Genomic DNA, 13,656 nt, shown 5'->3' on the forward strand with positions numbered 1-13,656 from the left:
ACAAACCACTTTTACTCCTTTACTGATTTTATTTTCGGGGGGGGGGCGAAAATACAACCATTCGGTACGAGGGTCTGAAAATCAGACTATTTACTAATAAGTGATTGCAATCACTTAAGTCGATTTGACAACAAATCGTCGTTATTTTCCCACAAATAGACATTTTCAAGCCCTTTCGTTTTGACAGAAGTTCTATATTAGTACTATCTTTCTAATGCCATTGGAATTTAACGTTTTCATTTTTTTTGGCCTGCAAATGGGACATAGTACCTTTAAGACTGCAACACACTTTTAAGCTCTGGATGGTCCAATAGTGCAGCGTTTAGACTAATACAAATGCAAAAGTCATCTCGCTCGGTCGCTACGCTCCCTCGCAAAATATCCTTCAAAATGTACGATTAAATATTGTAGAAAATCTGTATTCAGTTGGAATCACCGTGATACCAACGGAATACAGATTTTCCCTCGCATTTCGTCGTCCCCCCCCCCCGGTCATGAAATCACTGCTACCTTAATATTTCTAACTCCTGTCAATTCTTTCCATTACCATCCACCATCCTCTTCACCTACTACGTCTTCTCCACCGACATCAACTTTAGCTGGGGTTCCTTCAGGTTCCAAAGCACCTATCGTAGGAATCACTGTTGGTGCTATTCTTGTGATTGTTATCGTTATAATTTCGATCTTCATCTTTTACAAGCGAAACAGGTGAGAGAGATACCTTTTACTTAACTTGTCCTTCTCATCAGTCCATTCTCACAGAACTTCTCCATGAAAAATGCTTAATCCGTATGGTCATGAAAAAATACAAGCTGAATTATGATTATTAGTATTATTATTATTATTTTTTTTAAATCTATAAAGTTATTTAATTTCTTTCTTCTTTGTTCTTAATTGCCATTCAATGTAAATATTGGAAAGCATAACGCTTTCTAAATGTTATGGCAACCAGTTTATAAGACTTATTATGTTAAAGGTCGGGTAAAATTCATGCTTTAATTCAAGTGTATGACTTTGAATATGTGCCTATATTGATATGCCACAATCTATTTTTCAAAGACACAAGGTGACCAGTAGAAGCCAAATTAGCGCAGTACAGGCATCCCGCCCGCTGTCCCCCCGGCCATCCTGGTCGCAGCTAGCTGCAGAATGCAGCAGTAGCCACTACTGAGTGTTAGTGCCTACTGCTAGATCTGCTCAGTGCTACAGGAAGCTTTGCTTCCTGGTGCTACCGCGAGTGAATGACACATTTTATTATAAAAGTCAACGTCGAATCTATTCCAGCTCACCAGTCATTGTTCCCGAGTCTTCTTTCAATGTAGTTTTCTTCGTTGCCAACAACATCATTGTCGTCATCGTCAGCAATTTTTTTGGCGGAGGCTCAAATCTATACGGTTGTACCCCTATCACTGGCTGCCAACGCACATTTAGCAGTTCATCTTCAGGATCTGTCAATAATCAGGGCCCCATTGCATAAAACTTACCATTGATGGTAACTTTGCCATCAACGGCAACTACCATGGTAACAGGGATCAATAGCCAATCAAAATCAAGGTTTCCATGGTAGTTACCATTGATGACAAAGTTGTCATCAATGGTAAGTTTAGTGCAACGGGGCCCAGAACTCGATTCTGACTCCGATCCAGATCCTTCGTCGAATTCACGCACACTGTTGAAATCAGATGAATCTGAGTGTGGATCCTCCATGATATAAACTTAAACAAATGTCTGCAAATATTGAAGAAAACAAAAATCGAAATAATATTATCTCTCTGTCAACGTGAAGCGATGCACTCAGCGTGTACGTCCATGACAATAGAGTACCAGTACCAAGCTCACGAAAATTACTTCTTTTTTTACTTTGTTCAGACTCAATTTTTAAAATCATTTATAGGTGGTCTGTCTTCGACAGAGCACCTATTGATTTCGTCAGAAATTTCTTTCTTCTTTATTATTATTCTTTCTTGTTATTTATTATCCACTCTTTTTTGCAGACAATAACTCTTAGATCCGTTCAGTCAATTTTGGCACAGTCATAGGTCATTGTCATAAGACATGTCCGCAATTGAACATTTTCAAATTCATCAGATTATCGTGACATCATCCAGGCGTCATTTTGTGTAAATAAACCCATGATCATATCTTCATAACGGAAAGTCATTTCTCATTCCTATATCATGATCAAGGTCAATATCCGTCCGGTCAATTCCAGGTAAAAAAAAACGCGCGTACGTACGCGCGCAAAATTTTAAAATGCTTAAAATCACTTTTTATTTAAATTAGAGTACGTTTCAGGCAATTTTAAGATCTTTAAATATTAAGGGAACCCGCTTGAAAGACTTATTATGTTAATGACATGCGTTTTAAAAGTACCATACCAATTCCCACATGTCATGTTGACATGTTTATATTTTCTTGGGACTTTATTTTGTTGTAATTATGTTTTTTATGGATGGAATTTATCTATGAGTTCATAATATTAACTTTCAGCGATGAATCAGCCACTACAGAGTCTAAGGGGAAGGAGTCCGATTCTTCTCCGCAATATGAGAACTCTGTATTTGATCAGTCACAGACAGACGTCCACACCTACGAAGATCTGAATACCAATGCTCAGAGGTACGAGAATTTTACCGACCCTCATACCTACCAGAACCTGAATTTTGATACCCATACCTACCAGGACCTGAATTTTGAAACCCATACCTACCAAGATCTGAATACCGATTCTCATAGCTAAGATCTTAAGAAACCCGATCAAGAAGCTAGCTACGAAGAATTGAATGACGCCACAAAGACAAAACCCGATCAAGAAGCTAACTACGAAGAATTGAATGACGCCACAAAGAGAGATTATGTCAAGGTGCCAGGCATTAAAACAGTACTATGATAAAACATTAAATACAGTCTTAATGTGTTGATTAAGACCTGAATACACGAGGAGAAGAAAGATCCAAGTCCATCACAATGACTTAGAGTTATCAGGAAATTAATTTTTCTAAATGTGAGAGACAAAATATTTTCAGTCTAAATTTAGTACATATATAATTTGTTCATGTATCAATATTTCCGTGAAGATGAAACATGCTTTAAAACTTATCTTGAAATATTAAAGTTTATCTTAATAACTTAAAGATAAACTATGATGATAATCTGTGGCGTTTCTTGTCATGTATCCAATTATAATACCATGACGAAAAGCTGTCAAAAACTATCATGGCTTTCTTTTCTTCGTCCTGTGCTCCTCCTTCATTTTCATTTACCATTTCTACTCGCGTTACTCCTTAATATTTTGATATCGGGGATCAGTTGAAATATCTCCTTTTGGGTATATATATATATATATATATATATACATATATGTTTATCTTCCTTCATTGAAGTTTGTTTCCTACTGTCATTTTCTGAATGATGTGAATGATGTATCAGAAAAACATGAATCTTACATCATGGAGCAACGAAACTTAATTCTATTTTCGATTTTTTTTTGTTCTTTCCATCTGCTGAGGTATCTGATGAAAAAGAAATATAAGATATATTTTGAATGAGTCAATGCAGGTGCAAATATAATGAAAAAATATTGAGTCATGTATATACACGTATGTCATAAAATACGAAGGCATATTCCATCATAAACGATGTTCTACTGTACTTTTTGTTTGTATTGATTATTAGTGGTATTACCTGCTACTGGTGGTGGAAAGAATTATTACCACATTTTTGGACAATAAATTAATAAATAACCAATTGTTATTATTATCATTATTATCATCATTATTATTATCATTATTTTTATTATTACTAGTACTAGTATTACTACTACTACTACTACGACTACTAAGCAGTGGAATTCAAGTTGATTAATAGGTCAACGACAATGTGTTAGAATGTAAACGATGAAATATGAAAATATAAGTTGTGAATATAAACATAGACTATGCATAATAAAATAAACATAAAAACCTTGTGTTATATGAGGGTGGATGTTTAGGTTAAACATTAAATAGTAGAGATAGCAGTTAATAGAGTTAGATAATGCAATCCAAGTGAACATTAAATGTATGACCATTCTAGCAGGGGATGTTTAGGCATATATTAAATACGAGTACTGATAAATATGATTATAGAATGCACAATATGTAAACATCAAAGAAGTATAAACAATAAAGAGCACAAACAAAGAAAAGGTGCTGCCTTGTTTGTTTGGTTTAAACTCGTCAATTAGTACTTTTAACATTTTTGAACAGAACTTATCCGTCTGATTATTAAAGCAGTTTGAACTTTGGCAGAATGTGCTAATGCTAACAAAAGATGATTTAAAAAGTTCACTTCCGTGAGGAAATATCAACGTTTCTAATATTGTGGGTATACGTCTTTTCATCTTTCTTCTTCTTCTTCGTTTGGTATTATAATGTCTATTAGTCAAATTTGACTATTGTTGCCAATTTCATCGCATCTCTTTCTTGGTTTTTTTTTCTTTCTTTTTTTCTTTTGTTTTCCCCTTTCCCAATCTCATTTTAATATAATATTAGTCATAGTCTACCCAGTGTTATGTAACAAAAAAACAAAACAAAATCAAATTAAACCACGATCCGCACACAGTTCCAACTCACGCTGGCCCTGTCCTTTCTATGATGCCTTCTTACCAGCCCAGCGAGTTACGTTACGCCGTACGCTTCTTGGTTGATAAACTCAACCTAGGTCACTCTGGCATAGACAAGGGGGCGTCGTGTACCTGTATGTTTAGAGGGATTGTTTATTTATTAGGAAAAAAACAACTGCAAAAACAGGCATAAGCAAAACACTTGTGGTCTTTAGTAGTTTATATGAGTTAGTTCATGAAATTATTTATATAGTGCATGACTTTTAACTACTATAATTATTATTGGGGGTGACATGCTTTCGAGTAATAGCAATTTGAATTGCTTTTGTCACCCCTGGCCAGCAGATTGTATCCTTCTCTCTCTCTCCTCTCCACTTCCCTAAAGTTGTGTGTATGTATTATATTTCTATGTATTATCTGATTGTTATACTCACTGTATATTTTCCGATTGGTTAAATAAATAATAATAATAATAATAATAATTTGTTTTAATTATTTGTTTGTTTTATTTATTTTTTAAATTAAAAGAGGCCTAAATAAGATATAGGTCTATACGATCAAAACTTCAAATAAACAATACACTAATAGGCCTATATAAGGTTATACACAAAATACCTATTTTATCTTCTATTCAGTTCAAATTGATTGCGGTTTCTGTTTTTCTTTTCTTTTTAATTAAATTTGATTTTACTCTTTACATAATCGCTTCGTTCTAAAAACGAAGCGAGCAATTGCCACTTGTACACGAGAGTCACCTTTTCGTAAACATATCATAATGTCCTCTTCCTTGGAAATATTAACTTCTGACATTAACATGGCCCATTCTATTATATAGTTTGGACATTCTATCAAAAAATGTCTGACCGTTTCTTTTGTTGGACAGCTGTCACAGAAACCTGTGGAGTGGATGCCAAATGTAGGAGGTCCTGGTTGAGTCCAGACACTCCCAGGCGTAGTCGCCTAAGAATAGTATCAGTTTTTCTTCCCAATTTACAAGAATATTGTGAGATGATATTTGGCTGAAGGATTTTTTAATGCCGATGGGTATCATTCCACCTTTCTTGCCAAAGTAACTTTTAACTGTACAAAATTAAACTTGTGTTTTCAAATAAAGTCAATTTATTATGCATTTCAATTTCCTGAGTTAGAGCTTTTTTTGCGTAAAAGTCTGCTTTTTCATTTCCCACTATCCCACAGTGGCCTGGAATCCATTCCAAAGAGATTTCGATCCCTCTATATTTCAATCGGGTCGTTATTATAAATATTTCTGTGACAAAGGATTCGTCACTAAAATGTTTCAAGGCTGTGAGGGCACTTAAGCAGTCGCTAAAAATGACTGAACCTGTATAGATATTTGTTTCTTCGATCCATTGAAGGGCAAGAACAATGGCAGCCAACTCGGCTCTATACGATGAGGTAAAATTCGCTAATCTGGATGAAGGTGTTTTGAAGAGTAAATGTCAGGCTGATTTGCATTTACAGATGTTTTATTTGATGTTGTATTGCACTGAATTGTAGACACCGCGTCATTCCGAATCGTTTACAGTTCTCTATTCATTCATTCATACCATTCATTCTACCCTGAGTTATGCTAAGTTCACACCGACGCCGAATTGATGGCGCATTAAATCGGCGAGCAAAGCGGCGGCAAAGCGTAACAAAGCTTAATTAAAGCGTAAAGACCATTATATAATAGAGCGTGAGAAAGCTTTGAGCAATTCGGGTCATTCGGCAAGAGCGCCAATTTTTTTTAAACTGTTTAAAAATTTGAGGCGATCTGTCACGAATTGCGTAAAGCGGGGAGAGCGTATTAAAGCTTATCAAAGCGTCACAAAGCTTATCAAAGTTTTGCTCAAAGCGTAGGAAAGCTTAACAGAGTTTAAATTTTTGGCGCTCTTGCCGAATGTCCCGAATTGCTCAAAGCTTTCTCACGCTCTATTACGGTCTTTACGCTTTAATTAAGCTTTGCCGCCGCTTTGCCGCCGCTTTGCTCGCCGATTTAATGCGCCATCAATTCGGCGTCGGTGTGAACTTAGCATAACATATGTCAGGAGATCGTGAGATTTTTTGAAAAAATGACGCCGAATTGATCGCCGATTTAAAGCGCGACATTCGGCGTCGGTGTGAACTAGGCATTAGCAAAGTTTGTCCAAAAATCCCAAAACGTAGAGGGCATTTTGATACTCATCTTTCTGAGGCCTGTTTCTCGAAACCAATAATAAAACAGTAATAACTTTATCCGCCAACTATACGGAGATGTCTCCGATCTCCCTTAATGCCTCAGTCACACCTTTGCGTTTTGGGCTTGCGTATTGCTGCGTTTTTATGGCAAGACGTTTTAACATTTATTCCTATTTCTTGATATAAAGAATTACCATTGGTTAACAACAAAAAATCATTTCCTGATATCAAGAAAGAGGAATAAATGTTAAAACGGCATGTCATAAATACGCAGCAATACGCAAGCCAAATATGCATAGGAGTGACTGAGGCATAACAGTTTCACGAAAAGCTTCCTCAAAAAGCTTGTCCGAGCTATACATCTCATTATAACTATACTATTGGTGGGAAGATGAGCCTAGACATAGCCTTAGTTGCAATTAGCAATACCAAAGAATTATACCTGTAAAATATAATTCTGGGTATTGACCAGTGAATCAGTTTCTTTAAATGGGTACCCCGGATATTTTCATTTGATAGTTAGTAAAAAAAAAAAAAAAAAAAAACATTATGATTTTCTTAGTAAAAATACGATGCTATGAAAGTTGTGTCCAATGTTTTAGGCTTCAACAAAATAGCAAAATGACAACATTTAGTTTTAGTTTAGTTTTCAGTTTTAGTTTTATTTCATATTTCACATTCACATTCGTTACATAAATAATAAGTAATATTTCCTGGGCTCCCCCCCCCCCCCCCCCCCCCCATCTTTTAGCCATTGAATAACGAATAGCTCATCATGATTAAATTGTTACAACCATAAATAGACGATCTTGAATTAAAGTCTACGTCATTTGTCCTTTATAAGTGCGAGAATTCTCAACTCTGACATATATATATATATATATATATAAATGATTCATACAAAAAGTGTGTTGCATAAATAGTCAATTGTGACTAATTGCCAAACAAAGTCAAATCAACAAAACAAGAAATAAAGAACAAAATTAAAATACTTCGGATACGTTTTTACAGTTAGGTTGTTCGCACCATGTTCGGTTTACATTCAGCGATTTGTACACTATAATGAATCGCTAGTTTCATAAAGGCATCATTAGATTGGCTCCGTCAAATCAGCCTTTTTCGGATACCAAGAATCTTTGTGATTTCTGCCAGGGTCAAACCACGCTATTGCCTACCTACCTTCATCCTCGAATGAGAGTGTGTGTGGATAGCTTCATCCATGATCCATCAGTTGTTGACTTTAAGCGTTATATGGCAATCAATATATCATCACTAACTTTTTTTGTAGTATGTAATTTGGTTATTAAAAATTAAAAAACCTCTTTTCTGTATTAATTTTTCATTGGTGTCCCTGTATTTTTGTCAGGGCTTCTATTATTGTTATTAGTTACTCGACTCGGCACCATCCTGACGTATAAAGTGCGTCCAAGAAAAAACGAAACCGAGAATTATCGATGTTTTGTCATAACTTAATCACAATTCTAAATGATAAATGACACATATTTGGAAAGCTTAAATCCTCCTTTTACAACTCATAATGCATGTGTCACGCATGATTGATTAAAATCAATTTGAAGAAACCAAAAAGTCATTCGGCGGACGGTATCTGAATTTCAAAGAGAAAATCACATTTCCAGAAATTTGAGTTTCTGCCTTTTCATACAGGCGCTGGGGGGGGGGGGGGGTTTGGGGGTTGAACACCCCCCTTTGGTATTTTTATGTGTGTAAACCCCCCTAAAGACAACCTAACCCCCCCCCCATTGGTTTTTTTTTTATTATTAAAAAAAAATAATAAATAAATAAATTTATGCACATGGCTGACCTAAAAAAGGGGACCTTACCCCCCCCCCCCCCCCCCAACGAAGAAAAATGTCAAATTTTCAAATTTCGAGACAAAAAAAGTGACCTCTTACTCTTACCCCCCCCCCCCCCCCCCCCCCCCGCTTATTCAGCGGCTGGCTTAGTCGTTGCGATTTTTTTGGACTCAAAAAAAAAAAAGTGACCGCTTACCCCGGTGATCTACAAATTATGCTGAAATGACATAATTTCCGAGATTTTTCCTCACTTTTTAGTAATTACACCTTTTTTTTATTCGTTTATTGGAAAATGAAAAATTCCTAAACTTACAGTCAGGGAAGAAAATTGAGATGCCTACATGTCAGGGCCCGTGGAACGGCGGGAATCGGGAGCCTTGAGCTCCCTCCCCCAGCTATTTTTGAAAAGTATATTAAAGAGAAATAGAAAGAAAGAGAGCAAGAAAGAAAGAATAGTTAACTGTCAGTGTCACAAAATAATGAGGTATCAAAATATGCTCATCTGACCGTGATTAAATGCTTAAATCTCCTGAGCTTCCGGGGGTTCTGACCCCTGGATTCCACCTAGGGCACTAAGGCAGGCCCTTAGATGCTCATCTGACGGTAATTTTATGCCTAAAAACCCCTAATTTCTGAGGGCTCCACCCCCTGGACCCCACGCCAAATAGAGTCCTGCCAGTGTCACAAAATAATAAAGGTATCACAAAAATGCTCATCTGACAGTAATTAAACGCCTAAACCCTGAGCTTCCGGGGGCTCTGACCCTTGAACCCAACCAAGGACACTAAGGCAGGCCCCTTGGTACGAACGTAATTTAATGCCTAAAACCCTTTAGCTGAATTTCAGACAAGGATTAAGAGTCGAGAACGGTACAACGAATCGTCTTCTTTCTCTCATGATTAAATGAAACGTAAAAGCTTCGGCGCTTCGCGCGGGAGGGGGAGAACTGAGTTCAGATAAGGATTAAGAGTCGAGAAAGGTACAACGAATCGTCTTCTTTCTCTTATGATTTAATGAAACGTAAAAGCTTCCGTGCTTCCCGCGGGAGGGGGGGATGAATTCAGACAAGGATTAAGAGTCGAGAAGGGTACACTTTTCGTCTTCTTTCTCTAATAATAAAATTAAAAGTCATACCTTCCGCGCTTCGCGGAAGAGGGAGGGGGAAACTCGCCCCTCCCTGCACCCACCCCCCCCCCCATTACGTCAGCGCTTGTTGAGGTCTTAAAGTGTAACATGGTCTTAAAGTGTAACACGGTGCCTAAGTTCCTGAAAAATTAGTCGATGCGCACAGCGCCTTGGCATAATACATCTAGCTAAGTGTTTGCTGTTCACTCGAACTAACCAGCTGGCCGCAGCAATGTCTCGCCGAATTAACTAACTAATCAATATATTCAGGGGGGGGGGGACAAAAAAAAGACACTTTCGGGGGGGGGGGAGGGCACATACAAAGGGAAATCTCAAAGCAAAAATATAAAATTGTTTAAATTGTGGTCACAATAATGAGGGATGATTTCAATATTTGTTTCTCAGACTCTTTTAACTGAACATGCATGGTCCAATTAGCTACTGTTTAAGCATCATGTTACTTTGCACAATCTGAATATTCACTTACATGACATGGAAGCAAAAGTTTCAAGATAAGTGAGGTCGCTGTGCGAAAAATTACAGCTTGGGATTTTAATCACGATGATGAAAGACTGAAAACTATATAACACACTTATATCAACTATAAATGCGATCTAGCGTAGACACAAGCTTGGGGGGGGGGGGGGTTAAAGAAAAAGAGTTGCTCTTAGTCGCTTAAAAAATAGGGGCACATGTTATGGATAAATGAAAATGGAGCACTCAGATGGAAAAAGGACATTTATTTGAAAATAAAAGGAACATGTGTCTAAGTAAAAGGGGCAGTAATCAGTGGTGAAAACGGGGCATTTCTCGCACCTGAAAAGGGGCACTCACCAGAGATTTTTAAAAGGGGCACTAATGATAATGAAAAATAGGCATTTGTCGCAGGAAAAGGGGAACCTATAAGATTTTGATAGGGGCATTTATCAAAGATGAAAAGGGGTATTTATGAAAAGGAGAGGGGCCGTATAAAAAAGGGAAAAGGGGCACCCATTAGGAGGGAAAGGGTACTTACAAGAAAGGAAAAGGAGGCATGTGTCAAAGAGGAATTTATGAGAAAGGGAAGGGGCTCTTATTAAAAAGGGGAAAGTGGCACATATCAAAAAGTAAAAGGGCACTTATTAGAGGGGACGCGTGTCAAGGTAAACAATAAAAAGGGCTATTATCAGATATTATAAGGGGCACTTATGAACTTGTGACAAACATACAATCCAGATGAAATACGCCATAGGATGAAATCATTTCTTCACAGTATACGAGTAAGGAAAGAAAAATATAAGAAACCAAGATTACTTTTAAAATTAGAGAAAAAAATAAGAAAAAGATAAAGGAAAGAAGGGAAAAAAAGGTAGCCAGGCCTATAAAAAAAACAAGAGGTTGACTAGAAGTGAAGACATGGTATCAATATTATCTTGCTCTTTTCCCTTCTTCTTTCGTCTTCTTTTCATTTCAATTTTCGTTCAATTTATTTCTATCTTTCTTGGTTTCTTTTTCCTATATTCTATTCATTTATTATTTATATTTATTTTCTTTTTTTACTTTTTCTTTTTTCTTTCTTATCCCATTTTCTTCTTCCTTTCCTTCCTTCTGCTTCTTCAATTTCTTTTTCATTTGTTTTCTTTTTTTTGCGGCTTACTTTCCGGCATATTTTCATCATCAAGAGAAGTTAAATGTGCTAGATAGATGTAATCAGAAACAATGATATCTCCAAATTCTAATGGCAACTGGTATTGCTATTAGACTGAAGCAGGCGCGTACGCAGGATTTTTTCAAGGGGGGGGTTTTAACATTTATAAATCGGTCCGAAAATTTCGCAACGACTCAGCCAGCCGCTGAATAAGGGGGGGGGGGGGGGGGGGGGGGGGGGGGGGGGGGGGGGTAAGAGGACACATTTTTTTTTTTTTTGGTCCCAAAAAAATCGCAACGACTCAGCCGACCGCTGAATAAGGGGGGGGGGGGGGGGGGGGGGGGGGGGGGGGGGGGGGGGGTAAGAGGACACTTTTTTTTTTTTTTTTTGGTCTCGAAATTGGAAATTTGACATTTTGCTCCGTTGGGGGGGGGGTAAGGTCACCTTTTTTAGGTCGGCCATGGGAATAATTTTTTTTTTTTTTTTTTTTTTTTTTTAATAATTAAAAAAAAAAAAAAAAAAAAAAAAAAAAAAAAAATCCAAAAGGGGGGGGTTTTAGTTTTTTTTAGGGGGGTTTACACACAAAAAATTCCAAAGGGGGGGGTTTAACCCCCCAAACCCCCCCCCTGCGTACGCGCCTGGACTGAAGTCACTTGATGAAACACGCCAGAATTACGTAGTAGGTAGGTGATGGCTTTGTCCCCCATAACGAATGGCGATTAACACGGCCTGCTGTGCATGTAGCGCAGTCGGAGCGCAGTGCTTCGCGGTAATGACAATCTTCGGCCTTTTCCACTTGAATCTCTCCCTCTCTCTCTCTCTCTCTCTCTCTCTCTCTCTTTATGGGATAAAAGAAAGCTTACGAAGCTACTCATGTAAGGCATAATCTTTCCTATCGGTCTGTATTAAGCTTTAAATGTTGAATTGGTACACTTTAGTCGAACAATTGCAGCAACTAGCTAGTTAGCTGGAACGAAAGTGAGCAGTATACTGCTGTACGTAAGCGCCGCGCGCACGCAGCGACTCTTTTTTCAGGAGCTAGGGGGTCGTGTTACACTTTAAGACCATGTTACGACCTCAACAAGCGCTGGTCATCACCACGTACCAATATTTGGCTCGCATAATTTCAAATTTGCCCCCCCCCCCCCTATAAGAAATCCTGGATCCGCGCCTACATTATCAAAGGGCAAAAACTCAAATTTTTAGAAATCTGATTTTCTCGTCGAAATTCAGTTACCGTCCGCCGATTGAATTTTGGTTTCCTCTCTTTAAATTGATTTTAATCACACATGCGTGAAATATGCATCATATAAGTTGCATCAAATGAAAGAAGAGGATCTAAGCTTTCCACAGTGTCATTTATTAATTATAAATGTGACTAAGTTATAATAAAACCTCGATGTATCTCGGTTTCGTTTTTTCTGGGACACACTGTATATCAAGTTTGCATTGACGTTGCCGTTGACGTTCGTTCCTCTCGATCTCTCTTGTTACGGTACAGTTCAATTAAGATGAAATGCTTCAAATAATAACAAAATATTGTGGACTCGTATATTTCCACAAATACGTGGCAAATTTCACTGGTACCAGTTAGTGGATGGGGAATCATTTTAGAAAAATTGTGTGATACCAAAAAAGTTTTTTTTTTTAATGCACACCGTTATCACATTTATCAATAGAATGGAACATCCGTAATATTTATGTTTAACGGAAAGGAGGAAGGAAGATATCCGGGCAACACTTGCTCAAATAAATGGCGTAGGCCTACTGGGGGGGGGGGGGGGGGGTTGTAATGGCAATCAGTCAAGAACTGACTATGATCACCAACGCATTTCATATTAAGTGCTAATTTCTTTCTTTTGTAAATATATAATGTTGATAACAGTATACAAATAAAAAAAATAATTTAGGCTTCTCTCCCCCCCCCCCCTTTTTTTTGGGGGGGGGGGGGGGTTGGGCCTGCAGCCCCGGCGTTTTTAAGGTGGTCTCAATGCCCGAATATCCTGAAAATGGGATAAGGAACAGTAGTACGGTATGAGTAGTAGTAGAAGTAGTAGTAGTAGTAGTAGTAGTAGTAGTAGTAGTAGTATATAGTAGTAGTATTCAGGCGCGTAGACAGGGGGTGTTTTGGGGGTTAACCCCCCTCAATTTTTTTTGGGGGGAAATAAAAATGAATACTCCTTACTACTCCTTACTCAGCTAGATGAGTTAGATGCTATCGTGCACTCTCTCTCTCTCAAAAAAAAAAGAAGGGAGTATTTTACACTCAGAAGCGTGAGATTGTAGGGCCCCTGGTATATTAGAGA

This window comes from Strongylocentrotus purpuratus, unplaced genomic scaffold (assembly GCF_000002235.5).
Source record: "Strongylocentrotus purpuratus isolate Spur 01 unplaced genomic scaffold, Spur_5.0 spur5_scaffold_10, whole genome shotgun sequence".
NCBI lineage: Eukaryota > Metazoa > Echinodermata > Echinoidea > Camarodonta > Strongylocentrotidae > Strongylocentrotus > Strongylocentrotus purpuratus.